Source organism: Gadus morhua, unplaced genomic scaffold (assembly GCF_902167405.1).
Source record: "Gadus morhua unplaced genomic scaffold, gadMor3.0, whole genome shotgun sequence".
In the NCBI taxonomy this organism is placed as follows: Eukaryota; Metazoa; Chordata; class Actinopteri; order Gadiformes; family Gadidae; genus Gadus; species Gadus morhua.
The window spans coordinates 112,322-132,997 of NW_021964150.1; the positions used below are offsets into that span (position 1 = coordinate 112,322).

General features: G+C 44.3%; 1 long non-coding RNA gene across 1 annotated transcript; it reads left to right on the forward strand.

The window, feature by feature from the left end:
- Window positions 1-9,408: 9,408 nt before the first annotated feature.
- On the forward strand, window positions 9,409-11,407 carry LOC115539368 (uncharacterized). The gene is made up of 2 exons (XR_003975846.1): window positions 9,409-9,515; window positions 11,177-11,407. It is a non-coding gene; the product is annotated as an uncharacterized LOC115539368 (long non-coding RNA).
- Window positions 11,408-20,676: the final 9,269 nt, after the last annotated feature.

Genomic DNA, 20,676 nt, shown 5'->3' on the forward strand with positions numbered 1-20,676 from the left:
GGGGGTGTACTGGACGTCGGTGGGTTCCAGGCGTAGGCTGCCCTTGAGATGTCCTTTGGCCTGAGTTTCCTTAACCCCCCCCCCCCCCCCCAAGGTAAGCGCTTACCTCTCAAAAAGAACTGTATAAATGACAATCCAGGGATGTGAAAAGGGTAGAACGGAATCAAAGGAATATAAGGAATAAAAAAGTGCTGTTCTGCTCAATAAATGTACCTGGATGGCCCTCAAACACATACAGGAAGGAAATGAAACGGGTAAAAACCAGATCGCTTAGAGAATGGGACTTTAAAAGAACTGGTTAGAATGAATAAAATCATAGATAAGATGGGGGCAAGGGTTAGGGTTAGGGTAAGGGCTAACACACACACACACACACACACACACACACACACACACACACACACACACACACACACACACACACACACACACACACAGGGTCTGTCCCTCTGTCGGCTGTCTCATGTTGGGTTTAATCTGGTTAACACGGAGGTCTCCCAGGCCTCTCTGGAGGCTCTTCTGCCCGTTCGGTTGCTTCACTTGGGGTTAGGGTTTGTCTGCATCGATCTGAAGTAGACTGAGTCACATGGAGGAGAAAGGGATTGTTGCCCGCGATTGTCTCCCGCTTGAGCCCCGCTTCCCGCTGCCGAGGGACCACCGCTTCGGCGTTGCCCGCTGCAGGAGGCGGTGGTGCCTAAGCGCTGCCCGCTGCCCGCTGCCGAGGAGACAATCTTGGACACCAATCCCTTTCTCCTCCGTGTCGTGGTTCAGTCCACTTCAGATTGATGTGGACGTGGAAGAACCAGAGACGTCGGAGAACCCGACGCTGTCGTTTGAAAGTCATAATATCGTCTGGAGGCGCACACAGCTTTTGGCCGTGATAGTTAATATTATATGATATAGATATCTATGTATTATATGATATTATTTAGATATAGAGCTCCAGGACTCCCGCCGGAGCACCCGGAGTGTTCTAGAATATTCACAGAACACGGCCAAAGGCTTTGTGCGCCTCAAACGACTGTGTCGTTTGTCGTTTGTTCTCCGACGTCTCTGGTTCTTCCACTTCCACATCAATCTGAAGTAGACTGAGCCGCGACGTGGAGGAGAAAGGGATCGTCTCCCGCCGGAGCCCCGCTGCCCGCTGCCGAGGCGCCACCGCCTCGGCAGCGGGCAGCGGGGCTCCGGGGGAGACGATCCCTTTCTCCTCCACGTCGCGGTTCATGCACTTGAGGGAGTCAAAGCCAAAGTTCCTTTCCCCCAATTCCTTCTCAACCAGGGCTGAGATAACCCCCACTAGGAGTCTCGTTGTGGAAAGACCAGAGACGTCAGAGAACCGACGGGTTACGCGCCACAACACCAACAGCAGAACGGTTAAACAAATAACAAAGAAGTGTACAACACTTGCGTTACAGTGTGTGTAATCACACACACGTGGCGCTCGCACGGTCGTAGCTCATTGTCTCATTGGTGGGCTACATTCTCTGGGCGGTTAAGGCAGAGGAAGGGGAGGTAACTTGGCCCCTTCGGACGACATTTGGGGCCACATTCTAAATCGGGGCGTCTGAGCTTTCATATTTCTAAGGCGGAGCAGAATACCTGGTGCTCTTTTCACACCTAACGCCATTCCTAGCTACTGGGGGACCATAGGCAGGCTAGGGGAACTCATATTAACGTTAGAAAACCTCAAAGTGAAATGTTCATGCCATAGTAGGTTATATTCACAAATTAACAATACAATATTAACATTCTGTTTTATGTGCAAACAGCAATGAAAATTAAGAGTGAATGAATAAATAAATGATAGCTTGTTTATTTTAAACAGTCCTTTGTCAGATTATGGAGGAGTTCTAGAGTTTAATGGCCACAGGCAGGAATGACTTCCTGTGGCACTCAGTGGTGCATTTAGGAGCAATGAGTCTCACTGAAGGAGCTCCTCTGTTTGACCACAGCGTTGTGGAGAGGCTGAGAGCCATACTGCAGGATCGCCCGCAACTTCAACAGCATCCTCCTGTCAAATATAAAGAAACAGACACGAACCACAGAGATAGAGGAACGTCTACGGTACAGGACTCTAGAGAAGAGCAGTGCTGAGTAGAATAGAATAGAATTTAATCGAATGCAGACAGTAGAGTAGAGTAGCCCTTTGAGGCTGTGACTGTGATTAAGGGATCTACTAATTGGATTGACTCGAGAAGAATAATAGAAGTGAATAGAATTGTATCAAATAAAAGTTTAAAGGTATGCACACTACCTCTAGGCCCACAACTCACTAAAAACGCTCGGAGGCTAAAAATCATTTATAACAAAATTGACCTGGTTTGTGATCTGATTCCTATAGCTACTCAGCAATTCCGGGTTATTATTATTGCAATGACCAACTTGATTTTGGGATGACAGGGGCGGCCAAATCACCTGATACACAGGTGTACTAAAATATGTTTTACTCATGCAGAGACATTCTAAAGGGAATTGACTTCCGTAAGCATGCCGTCTTTACAGATGGATTATAGATGATCGTTCACTAAATACACGAAGCGAGGACAAAAACAAACGAGACAAGCAAATCCTAACCTCGAAAAGGGGAGAAAAAAAAATCAAAAGTTGTTTGTTTACAGGAGAATCCAATCCATTACTGTGTGATCGCGGTGTCCAGTTGACAGAATAATTATCTAGTTACAGATTCGTTGGGACTTCCTCAAGGATGATGTCTGCATTCCACCGGCCCAGTGCTTTTATATATCAGGGACTTGGCTAATGAAATAAAATAGCCTACTTTGGTGAAACGTCAGCCAATCAGAGTCTGGGAATAACTATCTAAAAGAAGAAGGACGTCGTTCTATCAATCTCTCTGGAAAGTGGTCTGCACTTACCTTGCCGCGGCCCCGATCATTCTCAACCTTTTGGAGCAGTTTGTCGGAGACGAAGGAATCCAAGGAGATCTGGCTCCATCTAGTGGTCATGACGGGTATCGTCAGTGAAATATAAAGTATGGACAAAGTAAATGATGATGACACACGTAACCCTAAACCTAACCCTGACCCTAACCCTAACCCTAGCACCGCCGCGCTGCTCAGCATCGTGTCAGCCTCCGAAGGATGACCTCACCCGGGACCAGGAGAGGTGGTATCATGACCCTACGCCACTTCAGTGGGAGTTTTAGTCCGTCTTGTGCACGGCATCTTTTCAGCGGTGCGCCTTCAGCCAGAGGGGGCGCCAATATGCCAATTTCCCACACAATGTTATGGTACTTCATAGAAAACCGCTTCGCGTCGCGGATGATTATTATTTTTGACCGCTCGTGGCGCCCGGGCGGCTGCCCGTGCCTAAAATGCCCACTGCCTGGTCTGACCGGGAACCAGGAGCGGAGCAGGTCTGAGCGGGTTTACTGCGTCACTCGGTTACTTTCTCTTTCAGTTGTGCCGGTTCATTCAACGGCTACCAGAACAGTCGGCTCTCACTGTGTTGATAACGCCCCCCGCCCCGCAGCGCTACGGACACACCCACACCTCGAGCACATCACCGGAGATACTGAGTTCTATTTCATCATTACTTTAATAACCTTGACTTGTGTTGTTTTTTGCTCACATGTTTTTGATCTTTGTATAGTTTTGCGTCGGTTTTTACTACTGTCCTGTACTTTCGGTTATGACACGCCATTTACTTGTGAGGGCGTTGTTTTCCTACTATCGCATTCATAATTCACCCAAAGGCGGCTGCGGTTCACCGTCCGGCCACACGGGGGCGCTACAGTCCTGCTGATCTCAGCACCATGAACCTGTCACAACGGTAGACCAGAACACATGGAGTCATGTATATAAACAGTACTATGTATATATTTTATATTCTTATTTTGTGTGTGTGTGTGTGTGTGTGTGTGTGTGTGTGTGTGTGTGTGTCTGTGTGTCTGTGTGCCTGTGTGTCTGTGTCTGTGTCTGTGTCTGTGTCTGTGTCTGTGTCTGTGTCTGTGTGTGTGTCTGTGTGTCTGTGTGTCTGTGTGTCTGTGTGTGCGCGTGTGCGTTTCCCCGAAAACACGTTACCTGCGCTGATAGGTGCGGCTGAGAGTCAAACCGGTTCAGCTCACTTCCTCATAAGTTTGTCGCAGCTTGGAGCCTTTCTTTCTCCGCTTTTTAAACCTTTCACCTGATTAACTTGTATAAGGTTAAAGGTAAACACTTTAACCTCAGTTTCTTCCCTTACATTTATACTTGTATTACTTTATACCGTATGGACGCATTTTAATCACGGAATAGATAAGGTAAGGTAGGCCGACAGTATCCTACCGTTTTTATTGTCTTTCGTTTATGTATATGATAATGAACAACCAGCTTACTCTCGTTAATATTGACCTCATCTCGGTATATGTCTCCGTGTATCGCTTATCAATTAAAGACAGTTTACTGTAGAGAATGCAACCTTGGTTCATGTTTCACTGCTTTTCTGACCCGTGTGGTAAATCGAACACTGCGTTCAATATTCAAGTGATTCGTTTGTCCTGATGCTACTCCGAATTAAAATAAGGACGTGACAGAAGTCCTTTCAATGTGCTGATATTTAAAAAAGTTAATATTTGTGCGTATTGACTATCGATGTGTTGAGCTTCACCAGTTGATCTATAGGGAATCTGTGGTTCAGTAAAGTGACAGAATTCAGACTTTGGTCCAGTGGAGAAATTATTCTAACGTTCTTTACTTTAATGGTACCGCAATGCATTTTTTAAGTCTATTGTATATCCTTTTTGTGTTGTAGTTTAAGCACAGTTACAAGGTGTTTAATAATTCATCTGTCATCTGCTGTACACATCTGTACTGTAGTGAGGGCAGTGCGGTTATGTTGTGGGGTTCATATCGATGGTCTATGACGTCCATAATGCTTTAGTGTGAAGCAGTCACAAAGATCTTCTCTCTCAATAAACAGCTAAAGTTCAAAAGGCAAGTGATGGATGAGTTGTGTTTGTATCCAGGTCTCCAGTCTACTATGGATGAGGAGAGAGAAGAGGGGGGTCCTACCTCTAAGACCACTCTGTCTGGGGAACATGGCCGCCGGAGCAAAGCTAAGAGGTAAGAAGAGGATCTCTCTGTCTGTGACTGCTGTCACTCTTAGAGCTCAGCAGTGATGCATCATGACTCCATCATTAGTCTGAGTAAAATGTGTGTGTGTGTGTGTGTGTGTGTGTGTGTGTGTGTGTGTGTGTGTGTGTGTGTGTGTGTGTGTGTGTGTGTGTGTGTGTGTGTGTGTGTGTGTGTGTGTGTGTGTGTGTGTGTGTGTGTGTTGTAGCTAGGGCTGGGCGATATGGCCTAAAAAAAGAATCCCCGATTTTTTCACAAAAAATCCGATTTCCGATTTAAATCGATTTACAGAAAAAGGCATTATGGCAGGCCCTGCCATTGTAAACAGTGTAACCTGTAACATTACATACAATGTAAAATATAAAATAAAATATTTCTGTAAACATAAAATATTACTAATATGTGTGTTGTAGCCCAGAGCAGCAGCAGAGAACAGTTTCCCCTGGACCCAGCTGTGTCTCCATGAAGAGTGACCGCTCTATGGATGTACCATTGTTCTTTAAAGATGGACGCCCCTCCAGCGAGGAGAGGTAGGGGTTCAAACGGACGATGAAAACAGACCACTTGGTTGTTTTCAGACTACAGATATCTACAAATCTGGCGAAGTGTGTGTGTGTGTGTGTGTGTGTGTGTGTGTGTGTGTGTGTGTGTGTGTGTGTGTGTGTGTGTGTGTGTGTGTGTGTGTGTGTGTGTGTGTGTGTGTGTGTGTGTGTGTGTGTGTGTGTGTGTGTTGTAGCTAGGGCTGGGCGATATGGCCTAAAAAAAGAATCCCAGATTTTTTCACAAAAAAAACAGATTTCCGATTTAAATCGATTTACAGAAAAGGGCATTATGGCAGGCCCTGCCATTGTAAACAGTGTAACCTGTAACATTACATAAAATGTAAAATATAAAATAAAATATTTCTGTAAACATAAAATATTACTAATAATAAGAGGTAGTTCTGATAAAGTGCCAACATAACATTCAAACTTTCAACATGTGTTCATAAATATACAGTGTTTTGCAAACGGTAATTGCCTTTAAAAAAAAAAAGGGAATAGTAACGGGAGAAGAATGAGAAAGACACACACAGCTCTTCCCTTCACTCTTCTGTATTGAGTGAGGAAGAGGAGCGCGATCCCCCTACTGGAGCCCCGAGGCATTACCAACAGATCGACGCATTACCAACAGATCGACAAATTATTAAACCACACAGATATATTTCAAATGAATTATGTTTACCTCAAGATAGATTATACATACATGAATAAATTGTTGTATACAACTTGTCACACTCGCTGCCATGTTTGTGTATCACTTTGGTAAATGCCACTCTGTGCGGGGGGAGGGCTGAGCCCATTCCGAACTACGGCAGCTGAGAGGGAAGCGTTGGCGGATGTTGAAGATGTTTTATTACTGTATATCAATTGCTGTGTGATTTAATATGTTATTTTATTTTCAGCCACCATGTGCCTAGTATAACATCTTGCCAAAGGACTACAGTTGAAAATTAGCCTGCTGGCTAACACTGGCGCATTTACAGAAATGTTAATCAATGTGCACTGTCCTTTAAAAAAAAGAAAAAGAGAAAAACGATTTACATTTAAACAAGTCGATGTGAGCTACACACTCGAGTTAATCGATAAAATTGGTTTATCGCCCAGCCTAACTTGTAGCCCAGAGCAGCAGCAGAGAACAGTTTCCCCTGGACCCAGCTGTGTCTCCATGAAGAGTGACCGCTCTATGGATGTACCATTGGTGTTTAAAGATGGACGCCCCTCCAGCGAGGAGAGGTAGGGGGTTCAAACAGACGATGAAAACAGACCACTTGGTTGTTATCAGTCTCTACTGATACTGACATCTACAAGTCTGGCGAAATAGAATTGTGTGTGTGTGTGTGTGTGTGTGTGTGTGTGTGTGTGTGTGTGTGTGTGTGTGTGTGTGTGTGTGTGTGTGTGTGTGTGTGTGTGTGTGTGTGTGTGTGTGTGTGTGTGTGTGTGTGTGTGTGTGTGTTGTAGCCCAGAGCAGCAGCAGAGAGCAGACTCCCCTGGACCCAGCTGTGTCTCCATGAAGAGTGACCACTCTATGGATGTACCATTGTTCTTTAAAGATGGACGCCCCTCCAGAGAGGAGAGGTAGGGGTTCAAACAGACGATGAAAACAGACCACTTGGTTGTTTTCAGACTACAGATATCTACAAATCTGGCTGTGTGTGTGTGTGTGTGTGTGTGTGTGTGTGTGTGTGTGTGTGTGTGTGTGTGTGTGTGTGTGTGTGTGTGTGTGTGTGTGTGTGTGTGTGTGTGTGTGTGTGTGTGTGTTGTAGCTAGGGCTGGGCGATATGGCCTAAAAAAAGAATCCCAGATTTTTTCACAAAAAATCTGATTTCCGATTTAAATCGATTTACAGAAAAAGGCATTATGGCAGGCCCTGCCATTGTAAACAGTGTAACATTACATAAAATGTAAAATATAAAATAAAATATTTCTGTAAACATAAAATATTACTAATATGTGTGTTGTAGCCCAGAGCAGCAGCAGAGAACAGTTTCCCCTGGACCCAGCTGTGTCTCCATGAAGAGTGACCGCTCTATGGATGAACCATTGTTCTTTAAAGATGGACGCCCCTCCAGCGAGGAGAGGTAGGGGTTCAAACGGACGATGAAAACAGACCACTTGGTTGTTTTCAGACTACAGATATCTACAAATCTGGCGAAGTGTGTGTGTGTGTGTGTGTGTGTGTGTGTGTGTGTGTGTGTGTGTGTGTGTGTGTGTGTGTGTGTGTGTGTGTGTGTGTGTGTGTGTGTGTGTGTGTGTGTGTGTGTGTGTGTGTGTTGTAGCTAGGGCTGGGCGACATGGCCTAAAAAAAGAATCCCCGATTTTTTCACAAAAAATCAGATTTCCGATTTAAATCGATTTACAGAAAAGGGCATTATGGCAGGCCCTGCCATTGTAAACAGTGTAACCTGTAACATTACATACAATGTAAAATATAAAATAAAATATTTCTGTAAACATAACATATTACTAATAATAAGAGGTAGTTCTGATAAAGTGCCAACATAACATTCAAACTTTCAACATGTGTTCATAAATATACAGTGTTTTGCAAACGGTAATTGCCTTTAAAAAAAAAGGGAATAGTAACGGGAGAAGAATGAGAAAGACACACACGCAGCTCTTCCCTTCACTCTTCTGTATTGAATGAGGAAGAGGAGCGCGATCCCCCTACTGGAGCCCCGAGGCATTACCAACAGATCGACGAATTATTAAACCACACAGATATATTTCAAATGAATTATGTTTACCTCAAAATAGATTATACATACATGAAATAAATTGTTGTATACAACTTGTCACACTCGCTGCCATGTTTGTGTATCATTTTGGTAAATGCCACCCTGTGCGGGGGGAGGGCTGAGCCCATTCCGAACTACGGCAGCTGAGAGGGAAGCGTTGGCGGATGTTGAAGATGTTTTATTACTGTATATCAATTGCTGTGTGATTTAATGTTATTTTATTTTCAGCCACCATGTGCCTAGTATAACATCTTTACAAAGGACTACAGTTGAAAATTAGCCTGCTGGCTAACACTGGCGCATTTACAGAAATGTTAATCAATGTGCACTGTCCTTTAAAAAAAAGAGAAAACCGATTTTCATTTAAACAAGTCGATGTGAGCTACACACTCGAGTTAATCGATAAAATTGGTTTATCGCCCAGCCTAACTTGTAGCCCAGAGCAGCAGCAGAGAACAGACTCCCCTGGACCCAGCTGTGTCTCCATGAAGAGTGACCGCTCTATGGATGTACCATTGTACTTTAAAGATGGACGCCCCTCCAGCGAGGAGAGGTAGGGTTTCAAACAGACGATGAAAACAGACCACTTGGTTGTTTTCAGACTACTGATATCTACAAATCTGTGTGTGTGTGTGTGTGTGTGTGTGTGTGTGTGTGTGTGTGTGTGTGTGTGTGTGTGTGTGTGTGTGTGTGTGTGTGTGTGTGTGTGTGTGTGTGTGTGTGTTCCCCAAAGACACCAGATGACGTCAAAGGTTACCAGTGCTCAGTCTCTGCAACATCAAACAGAGCTGATCAAGGTGTGTAAATGTCCACCGAGACGTTTGACTTCAGCTCTCCATGAACATTAGAAAGCATCTCTTGTCCAGCGGGACAAGATGCTTCTGATGTCCTCAGTGAGTTCAGAGTAAAGTTCTCCTTGATGTTTGTTCTGTTCCAGAGGGCTGAGGAGAACGCACACGCTTTTCTAGACAAGGAGCTGAAGAAGCTCTGGAGGGATCTCTTCTCAGATTACCCACAATGCTCAGAGGGTCAGAGAGTGGAGGAGGAGGAGGAGGTGGATGATAAGAAGGAGGAGCAGAGGAGGCGCGCCATAGAGGGAGTGGTGGACATCACAATCCTCTGCCTGATGGAGATGAACCAGGAGGAACTGGCCGACAAACTGTGGGGCGGTAAGAGGCTCTTATTTTGAAAACGGAAGAAATACACATTTTGATGAGCAGTAGGAGAATATTATTTGTTCTCTTCGGACTAAATGACATAATGTGAGACTTCAAACTTCAATGTGGAGACAATCTTTCCTCTTTGGTGTTAAATAGTTTGATCCAGTATGTAGGGTTGTTGTGGGGTATCAGATTAAATGGGTTTGATCCGGGTATGTAGGGTAATGGTGGGGGTCTCAGGTTAAAGAATGTTAAACATCATCATTACAGCACCAAATCCCCGACCACATCAACCCCATTCTCGTCCAACTACACTGGCTCCCTGTCCAACACCGGACTGACCTTAAAACCCTTCTGCTCACCGACAAAGCCCCCCACAACGTGGCCCCCACTTATCTCCCCGACCTCCTCCAGGAGGACAGGCCCTGCCGCTCCCTTCGTCATCCTCAGCTGGTCTTCACCGTCCCGACCTCCTGCCTCAGCACCGTGGGTGCTAGGGCTCTGAGCACCGTGGGTGCTAGGGCTCTCAGCACCGTGGGTGCTAGGGCTCGTAGCACCGTGGGTGCTAGGGCTCTGAGCTGAACTGAAAGAGACACCCTGACAACATTGAATCCCTCCTCAAAACACATGTGTTCCCACTGGCCTTCTCGCTGTAATGACCCCCTACTGGGGGTTCCCCTCGTATCCCCGTTGGGCTACTGTTCTTACCCCCTCCTACCTGAGTCTCCTCACTGCTGTTCTTACCCCCTCCTACCTGGGTCTCCTCACTGTTCTTACCCCCTCCTACCTGGGTCTCCTCACTGCTGTTCTTACCCCCCCCTACCTGGGTCTCCTGACTGCTGTTCTTACCCCCTCCTACCTGGGTCTCCTCACTGTTCTTACCCCCTCCTACCTGTGTCTCCTCACTGCTGTTCTTACCCCCTCCTACCAGGGTCTCCTCACTGCTGTTCTTACCCCCTCCTACCTGGGTCTCCTCACTGCTGTTCTTACCCCCTCTTACCTGGGTCTCCTCACTGTTCTTACCCCCTCCTACCTGGGTCTCCTCACTGCTCTTACCCCCTCCTACCTGGGTCTCCTCACTGCTGTTCTTACCCCCTCCTACCTGGGTCTCCTCACTGTTCTTACCCCCTCCTACCTCGGTCTCCTCACTGCCGTTCTTACCTCCTCCTACATGGGTCTTATGTCTTGTTTTGATCATGCTGTTGGCGATGCAGCTCTTGCTGTTTTTGACCCTAGATTGTTTTATGAATTGTAAGGCGAACTTGGGTGTCATGAAAGGCGCCTTGAAATAAAATGTTATTCAATGTAATTATTAATATTATTATAATTATTAATAATAATATTAAACATAAGCTGCAGATCAACAGCAGAATAACTCAGTGGAAGAGATGCAACACTATCTTGTTATATCAGCATTTCATTTTACACAAATTCATTATCATTAGTATTATCATTAGACCAATCATGTTGCTGTGGAAAAACGTCCTGAACAAAAAGTCCTGAACATTTTGAATCTGTAACATGCAGTCTTTGTCACAACCAGCTTTTCTGACCACAAGTAATGAAGCCACTAAATATCATGAAATTGATAATTCAACAGGAAATATTGACATGTTCCAACTGATGCCACCATCCACTAACTGATGTCTAATGTTTTTTTTCCCATTTAGGAGCTGCTGCTGTCGAGTGCCAACATAAAATCAAGTCTCATTTGAGGAATAAGTTCTGGTGTGTGTTTGAGGGAATCGCTAAAGCAGGTCATTCAACACCTCTGAATGAGTTCTACACAGAGAACTTCATCACAGAGAGAGGCAGTGGAGAGGTCAACAAGGAACATGAGGTCAGACTGATTGAAACCGCTTCCAGGAAACCAGCCAACGAAGGAACACCAATCAAATGTGCCGACCTCTTTAAACCCTTACCTGGACACGATCAACCAATCAGGACAATAATGACAACTGGAGTGGCCGGTATTGGTAAAACCATCTTAACACACAAGTTCATCCTGGACTGGGCTGAAGAACAAGCCAACCACGACATACACTTTACATTTCTCCTCACTTTCAGAGAGCTGAATTTACTGAAAGGAGAACAATTTAGCTTGGTGGAACTTCTTAATCACTTCTTTATTATGACCAAAGAAGCAGGAATCTGCAGATACGACCGGTTCCAAGTTGTCTTCATCTTGGATGGACTGGATGAGTGTCGACTTCCTCTGGACTTCCAGAACAACAAGATATGGAATGATGTCACAAAGTCCACCTCGGTGGACATGCTGCTGACAAACCTCATCAGGGGCCACCTGCTACCCTCTGCTTGCGTCTGGATAACCACACGCCCTGCGGCAGCCATTAAGATCCCTGCTCATTGTGTTGACATGGTGACAGAGGTGAGAGGGTTCACCGACCAACAGAAGGAGGACTACTTCAGGAAGAGATTCAAAGAAGAGACGCTGGCCAGCACAATCATCACCCACGTCAAGAAATCACGAAGCCTCCACATCATGTGTCACATCCCAGTATTCTGTTGGATCACTGTTACAGTCCTGGAGGACTTCTTCAAAACATCCCAGATAGGAGAAGAGACGCCCAAGACCGTGACTCAGATGTACAGCCACTTCCTGAGGGTTCAGTCCATACAGGGGGACAGGAAGTATCGTTTGTTAACTGAAACAGACACAAACTGGACTGCACAGAGCAGGGAGATCATTGTTTCTCTGGGAAAACTGGCTTTTAACCAGCTGGAGAGTGGCAACCTGATCTTCTACGAGGCAGACCTGGTAAAGTGTGACATTGATATCAGAGCAGCCTCAGTGTACTCAGGAGTGTTCACCCAGATCTTTAAAGAGGAGTGTGGGCTGTACCTGGACAAGGTGTTCTGCTTTGTCCATCTGAGCCTCCAGGAGTTTCTGGCTGCTCTTTATGTCTTTTGGTCCTTCATCCACAATGGTGTCAATCTGCTCTCAGAAGAACCACCAACCTCCAGTGAAGATGAACTCCTCCTCTACCAGAGTGCTGTGGACAAGGCCTTACAGAGTGAGAACGGACACCTGGACTTGTTCCTCCGCTTCCTCCTGGGCCTCTCTCTGGAGACCAATCAGATTCTCCTACGAGGTCTGCTGGGACAGACAAGAAGTAGCTCACAGACCAACAAGGGAACAGTGTCTTACATCAAGCATAAGTTAGATGGTTATCTCTCTCCAGAGAGAAGCATCAATCTGTTTCACTGTCTGAATGAGCTGAACGACCGTTCTCTAGTGGAGGAGATCCAACAGTCCCTGACATCAGGAAGTCTCTTCGAAACAGATGTCTCTCCTGCTCAGTGGTCAGCTCTGGTCTTCATCTTACTGACATCAGAAGAGGAACTGGACATGTTTGACCTGAAGAAATACAAAGCTTCAGAGGAGGGTCTTCTGATGCTGCTGCCAGTGATCAAAGCCTCCAAAAGATCACTGTAGGTTTACTTATAATAATGTATGACAATACACAACACAATATACCTGATGGTAGAATATATAAGTTATAACTAACAAAACATATATAGGTTCACTAATAACATGTATTACAATAAACCCACTAACCCACTTTTCTAATAAAGATGGAAGACATTAACTTAATTACGTTAAAAGTAAAAGTTACGCAGATTATTAAATTAACATTTAAGGATCTAATGTAGTTCAATTAATAAAACATATCTTATTAAAGCTTTTATAACTTTTTGCCAACAATGTTATAACTTATAACGTTATTGGCTGGTTATTACGTTATTGGCTTTGTGTAAATAATATTTAGAAAATGTAATAACTGAGCCAATAATGCAATAAATTAGGTATCTCTTTATTTTATTTTCAATTTCTGGAGAGAATTTGTCACACTTAACCTTATTATTGCATCTTGCATCAAACGCTTAAATATCTGACCTAACCGTTACCCCTCCACCCTCATACACCCTCCAGATGATGCCTTAAAGGAGCAAAGAGGGAATTTGGATTTATACGTTACTCTTAGGGTTCTGTTAAAATAATAGTAAGCAGCCAATAACGTAATAAGTTATAACATTATTGGCAAAAAGTTATAACGGTATTGGCTCAACAACTTTATTACATTGTTGGCAAGTTATTAAGTTATTGGCTTTATTACATTTACATTTTTATGTTATTGGCATTTATTACATAATTGGCCACTATAACATTATTGGTTGCTACACACAGCCTCCATTAAGTTTAAAGTAAAAGATGTGGGTCATTCTAATCACAGTCCCTAACATATTGTGTTATGTGTGTGCAGGCTGAATGGCTGTCATCTGTCAGAGAGATGCTGTGGAGCTCTGGCCTCAGTTCTCAGCTCCAACTCCTCTAGTCTGAGAGAGCTGGACGTGAGTACCAATTTTCTGCAGGATTCAGGAGTGAAGCTGCTCTCTGCTGGACTGGGGAGTCCACACTGTACACTGGAAACCCTCAGGTCAGTTTCACTCAATATCTCAGTTGCACCACAACAGTTACACCACAAGTTCTACATCAGGGGACATTGAGCAGATTTCCTGGACTGGGCTGAAGAACAAGCCAACCACGACATACACTTTACATTTCTCCTCACTTTCAGAGAGCTGATTTTACTGAAAGGGGAACAATTTAGCTTGGTGGAACTACTTCATCCTGGGCTCTACAGTGCGCCCATTTCACTCGCATTTGCGAGTGAATATTTCGGTGTGCGAACGAGAAAAACAAAACAGGAGCACGCGTGCGAGTGACTTCTCCACAGCGCACTATACTGTGCGTTCACACCAAACGCGAAGGGGCGAAACGATTCCATACAAAGCAGCGATTCCATTTGCATCGCAACACTTTTGCCCGGCACGGGCGAGCGCGTTCACGTGGATTTCAGGTGGATTTGCAGCACGCCACTTTTGCTCGAGTTGAAACTTTGCCGCGACATTCGCGTGATGACAGCCAATCAGCGTTCAACAGCGTGGCCACTGAGTGACATGTGTAACGTAACAGCCAATCAGTTTTCAACAGCGTGGCCACTGAGTGACGTGTCTAACGTAACAGCCAATCAGTTTTCAACCTGCCAACCGTTCCCTGCAGTGCAGTCCGGGGTGAACCGCAGCATGGAGGAGAAAGTGATTGTTGCCGTTTGCGACTCCCCGAGCTCTATATAGAATAGTATATAATATATTATAATTGTATTGTGTATATCAGGGGTTTTCAAAGTGTGAGAGTGAGCCCCCCCTCAGAGAAAAAAATTCAGCTGAGCCCCCCCCCCCCCAATTTTTTTTTCTAAATACCTGTGTTTTGAAAGCTATTTTAATTATTTTACACATTTCAAACATCTCCGATCATAATTTTAAAACATTTGGAACATATTTTTGAAACATTTGAAACAAATTTTTTAACATATTTTTTAAACATATTTCTGAAACATTACATCATCTTTTTGCGTTTTTAAACAACACAATTTAACAACTTTATCTAAGCATGTTTTAGCTTAACCTTTTTTAAATACATTTGAACATCTTAATCTGTGTAAACTGCCAGTTTACAGATTCATTCAGGGTCCCCGACTCTGAGTTTTCTGAGTCGAATCAGATCTGCCTTTTCAGTCCAGAGATTCGACTATTCGGCGGGGTTTGTTTACCGGCGTTGCTATGGTGACCTAAATTATTATAAGCAACTGAAAATGACGCCGGTTTGAAACTAAAACTTTGATTCTGAAAAAAGTATAAATGCTATCAAAATTCTGTTTCGATAGTATTGAAGATACAAGTGTGTAGATTTGTTTAATGGTTTGAACGATGGTAAACGGTTGAAAAAGGAATGAGTTACGATCAGTGGCGGTTTTAGGCACGGGCGAACCAGGCAGCCGCCCGGGGCGGCATATTTGTGGGGGGCGCCAAGTCACATGGGGGGCGCCACGAGCAGTAAAAAAGAAATCGCGCTGCGTAGCGGTTATCAATGAAGTACTACATAACATTGTAGTACTACCGTAGAACCGCCACTGGTTACGATGTCTAGAAGTAGGTATATCAGAATGGGCTGACGTCTTCAATGAAAACAGCTGAAAACGAAGCGGTATGAAACTAAAACTGTGATTCTGAAGACATTTTAAATGATATCGAAATTCTGTTTAAATATTATTGAAGATACAAGTGTGTAGATTTGTTAAATGGTTTGCACGAAGATAAACGGTTGAAAATTGATTTAGTTATGTTACTTCTACAGTTGAAGTACGACTGATGATTTGAATCATCGACTTTCAGGGTTTTTTTCGGGTTTTTTTTTTCTCACGTCGCGCCCCCCCTGAAGAACTCGCGCGCCCCACAGTTTGAAAACCACTGGTATATATAATATCACGGCCAAAAGCTCTGTGCGCCTCCGGATGGCCGTAGCGCGGGGAGCGCTACGGGAGGGTTTAGCGGGTTTGTTTACCTACGTTGCTATGGTTACCAGTCTTGTGTGTCCCAACGGTTTATTAGGTATCTAAATCGCTGTCTAATCATACTTCATTCACTGCCCTTTCCGTGGTCATTACAATATTATGAATAGACTGCGTGGAGAAAGTTAATGCTGTTACTGTAGTCGATAAAGTCTACAGATTCAACCCCCGACTGGTTGAAGGATTTCGGGTGGCTAGTTTATGATGCCAAGTCTGTACATTTTGTAAGGAAGCCCCATCGTCAATGGCAGGCTCCTCTCTGTTTATAACGGGGAACCCTAATCTGAAACGCGATGCTGTGGTGAAACACATCGAGTCCACTAGGCATTCTCGCTGTCCCGATTTCTATATAAATCGAACCCAGTCCCAGCCCAATAACCCTGGTACGGTGGAAGCCGAAATTGGTGCTGTTTTGTGTAGGCTAAATGTCATATCCCTATTTATTAGTCTTAATTTTGCTTTAGTAAATTGGTGCTGTTGGTGTGTGCAATTTCTGCAGGCTGATAAATGTTCTAAACAAAAACCTATTGTGCTCCTACATTTTTTAACTTGGGGGCACGAGTGCTCCTGAAAAAAAGTGAAAAATCCTCCATTAAGTTTAAAGTAAAAGATGTGGGTCATTCTAATCACAGTCCCTAACATATTGTGTTATGTGTGTGCAGGCTGAATGGCTGTCATCTGTCAGAGAGATGCTGTGAAGCTCTGGCCTCAGTTCTCAGCTCCAACTCCTGTAGTCTGAGAGAGCTGGACGTGAGTTCCAACGATCTGCAGGATTCAGGAGTGAAGCTGCTCTCTGCTGGACTGGGGAGTCCACACTGTAGACTGGAAACTCTCAGGTCAGTTTTACTCAATGGTCAAACAGTTACACCACAAGTTCCACATCAGAGGACGGTTATATAACTCAGCTTATAACTCAGTACCTGTGATGACCACATCCGTGATTTTGTATCATTGGAGATTTAACACCTTTTGATTAGGTGGATATTGCAATACATCCATATGCCTGCAATCTATCAATTATACCCCTGAATCCCAACAGCGTGGCCACTGAGTGACGTGTGTAACGTAACAGCCAATCAGTTTTCAACCTGCCAACCGTTCCCTGCAGTGCAGTCCGGGGTGAACCGCAGCATGGAGGAGAAAATGATTGTTGCCGTTTGCGACTCCCCGAGCTCTATAGAATTGTATATAATATATTATAATTGTATTGTATACATAATATCACGGCCAAAAGCTCTGTGCGCCCGCGCTACGGGAGGGTTTAGCGGGTTTGTTTACCTACGTTTCGATGGTTACCAGTAGGGGCGTAATGATACATCGATGTAGATCGATACATCGATTGATTGGCGAACGATCCAACTGCATCGATGCAACGGCCAAACATCGATGCATATCGCAGTATTACACCCTTTTATTATTATATCTCCTTTCGCGGGTGTTTATGAAACTATTTCTGCGCAAAGCGCCAAGCCGCTCGTATCCATTCAACGGTTAAACGAGGCAACAGCGAGCACATGTGTGAGCGCGAGGATGTCTAGTTTCGGTTTGTGTTGCCAGATTGGGCATATGTCCCATTTTTCCAGCCTAACGTGATTAAAAGTAGCCAAATCGGGCTGAAAAATGTGCCCAATCTGGCAACACGGACGGCGTATCTTATCAGCCAAGATGATTCCGAGGGATGTTTTGTTTTTAGAAGAAAACTATCCACACAGATAGGTTGGGAATGATCTACGTTCAAAATGAAAGATCATTACAGGCTCTTTAATTTAAGCCATAAAAAACCTTTGGCACTTAAATGCAATTATGTGGCACTTTATTATTTGTATTAAAAATTGATTTTTTTGTTTTAAATATCCGGAAGAGCAAAGAAATAAAATGATGAAATTATAATTAAGTTGATGTGAGTTGATGTGATTGTAAGAGGTTGTGTTAAATGGGCATATGATATCGTCTCATATCGATCGCATGCCCCTGAATCGAAATCGTATCGCGGCAGACTTTTGATATCGGCAAATATCGTATCGTTGTCCAATGAATCGATATAATATCGTATCGTGATGAAACCAGAGATTTACACCCCTAGTTACCAGTCTTGTGTGTCCCAACGGTTTATTATCTAAATCGCTGTCTAATCATACTTCATTCACTGCCTTTTCCGTGGTCATTACAATATTATGAATAGACTGCGTGGAGAAAGTTAATGCTGTTACTGTAGTCGATAAAGTCTACAAATTCAACCCCCGACTGGTTGAAGGATTTCGGGTGGCTAGTTTATGATGCCAAGTCTGTACATTTTGTAAGGAAGCCCCATCGGCAATGGCAGGCTCCTCTCTGTTTAGAACGGGGAACCCTAATCTGATACGCGATGCTGTGGTGAAACACATCGAGTCCACTAGGCATTCTCGCTGTCCCGATTTCTATATAAATCGAACCCAGTCCCAGCCCAATAACCCTGGTACGGTGGAAGCCGAAATTGGTGCTGTTTTGTGTAGCCTAAATGTCATCTCCCTATTTGTTAGTCTTAATTTTGCTTTAGTAAATTGGTGCTGTTGGTGTGTGCAATTTCTGCAGGCTGATAAATGTTCTAAACAAAAACCTATTGTGCTCCTACATTTTTTAACTTGGGGGCACGAGTGCTCCTGAAAAAAAGTGAAAAATCCTCCATTAAGTTTAAAGTAAAAGATGTGGGTCATTCTAATCACAGTCCCTAACATATTGTGTTATGTGTGTGCAGGCTGAATGGCTGTCATCTGTCAGAGAGATGCTGTGAAGCTCTGGCCTCAGTTCTCAGCTCCAACTCCTGTAATCTGAGAGAGCTGGACGTGAGTTCCAACGATCTGCAGGATTCAGGAGTGAAGCTGCTCTCTGCTGGACTGGGGAGTCCACACTGTAGACTGGAAACTCTCAGGTCAGTTTTACTCAATGGTCAAACAATTACACCTCAAGTTCCACATCAGAGGATAGTTATATAACTCAGTACCTGTGATGACCACATCCGTGATTTTGTATCATTGGAGATGTAACACCTTTTGATGAGGGGTGGATATTGTAATACATCCATATGCCTGCAACCTATCAATTATAAAAATAAAAATGAGCTCAGAATATAATTATATTGCCCCCCCACTGTCCCCCGTATACGGGACGGTGATAGTTTAGTGCAGGGGGTCTTTGGAGGCTGTTACCCCTAGTTGGACACCTCAGACCCCCTGAAAGCCTCAACAGAAACATTTTAGAGGGTCTCTGGAAAGATTTAAAAAAAACGTGTTTTAAAGCTTAATATATCCAGTGGGGGTGTGCACGGGTACACGTGTACATGTGTAACTGGTTAGTAAATCATAAGAATAACGACTGTCTTTAAACTCGCAGATAAAATTGCTGCATTTAAAGCCAAGCTTGATTAGTGGGGATAACGAGTGGACAGGGGAGTATTCGATATGTTCCAAACATTAGTGGGGATTTTGGGAGAGACTCAGGCAGGGCCCATTCTCTCGCAGCTGGTGCGCGATCACCTTGTTCGCTTTCAAATGAATTCGAACCTCACTTCCCATCCTCCAAAGTTCCAAGGCGAACAAATGAGTGGATCCGCAACCTATTTGTCAATGTCCCGAACCACTTGTCGTGCAGGAGGAAGCTCAATTGATCGAAACAGCAAATGATGGTGGTCGTAAAAGTGTGTTTGAGCAAACCTCTCTGGCGGGTTTTTGGATCAAAACCAAAGCGGATTATCCCGAGATATCCATAAAAGCACTGATAACGTTGCTTCCATTTCCCACCACGTACCTATGCAAGACCGGGTTTTCCGCAATGACTGCAACTAAAACAAAATTCTGCAATCGATTAGACATTACAAACACTGTCTTCCATCACCCCCAGATGGAACCTTCTTGTTGCAGGGAAACAAGCACAGGGCTCCCACTGATTAAAATGAATTGTACCCTATTCTGTGGCCTCACAAACGCGCCAAACTGACATATTCTGCATGTTTACACTTGATAGATGTTACTTCAAGTTTAGTTCAATATATTATTATATATTATTAGTTAATTTTTCACTTGTTCAAATTCACGTTCTTTTTTAAGAGTTTGTTACCTTCACTGTTCGCTGTGCACTGTTCAACACTAGATGAAAATATCAACAAATTGGTAACCCCTGCGCAACATAACCCAACACCCCCCCCTCTGTGCGCAATCAGTTTTCGTGGGGCCCAAGTTGCCCGGGCCACGGTATCCTTGGTACCCGGGCCATTCATTCATTCGTTCACGGGGCACGGCGGGAGTCGCGGGAGTGCCGTGGTCCCGGTCAAGGATGACGGGAGACGAGGCCTCTCTCTCTCTCTCTCTCTCTCTCTCTCTCTCTCTCTCTCTGTCTCTGTCTCTGTCTCTGTCTGTCGTCTCTGTGTCTCTGTCTCTCTAGTCTCTCTCTCTCGTCGCTCTGGAAGTTTAATTGGGTTTATTACAGTGATGGACAGTGCCGTTAGCCAATCAGAAGTGAGACATTTGCATGTCATGACTATTTTAATATTTCTTTCACCAAAACCGACTCAGAGGGCATTCATTGCTATTAGTGATCACCGCAAAATCAATGAAAAACGATGCATTAATAGCTTTAAGCAATATAACACGAGTGTGAGTGGGGATGTTAGTTTATTAAAAATAAATGATAGGGGGGTGGGGGGGGGGGGGCCCAGAGGATCAGGGTAAGGTCAGGTTTGCTCAAAAAAGATTGAGAACCAC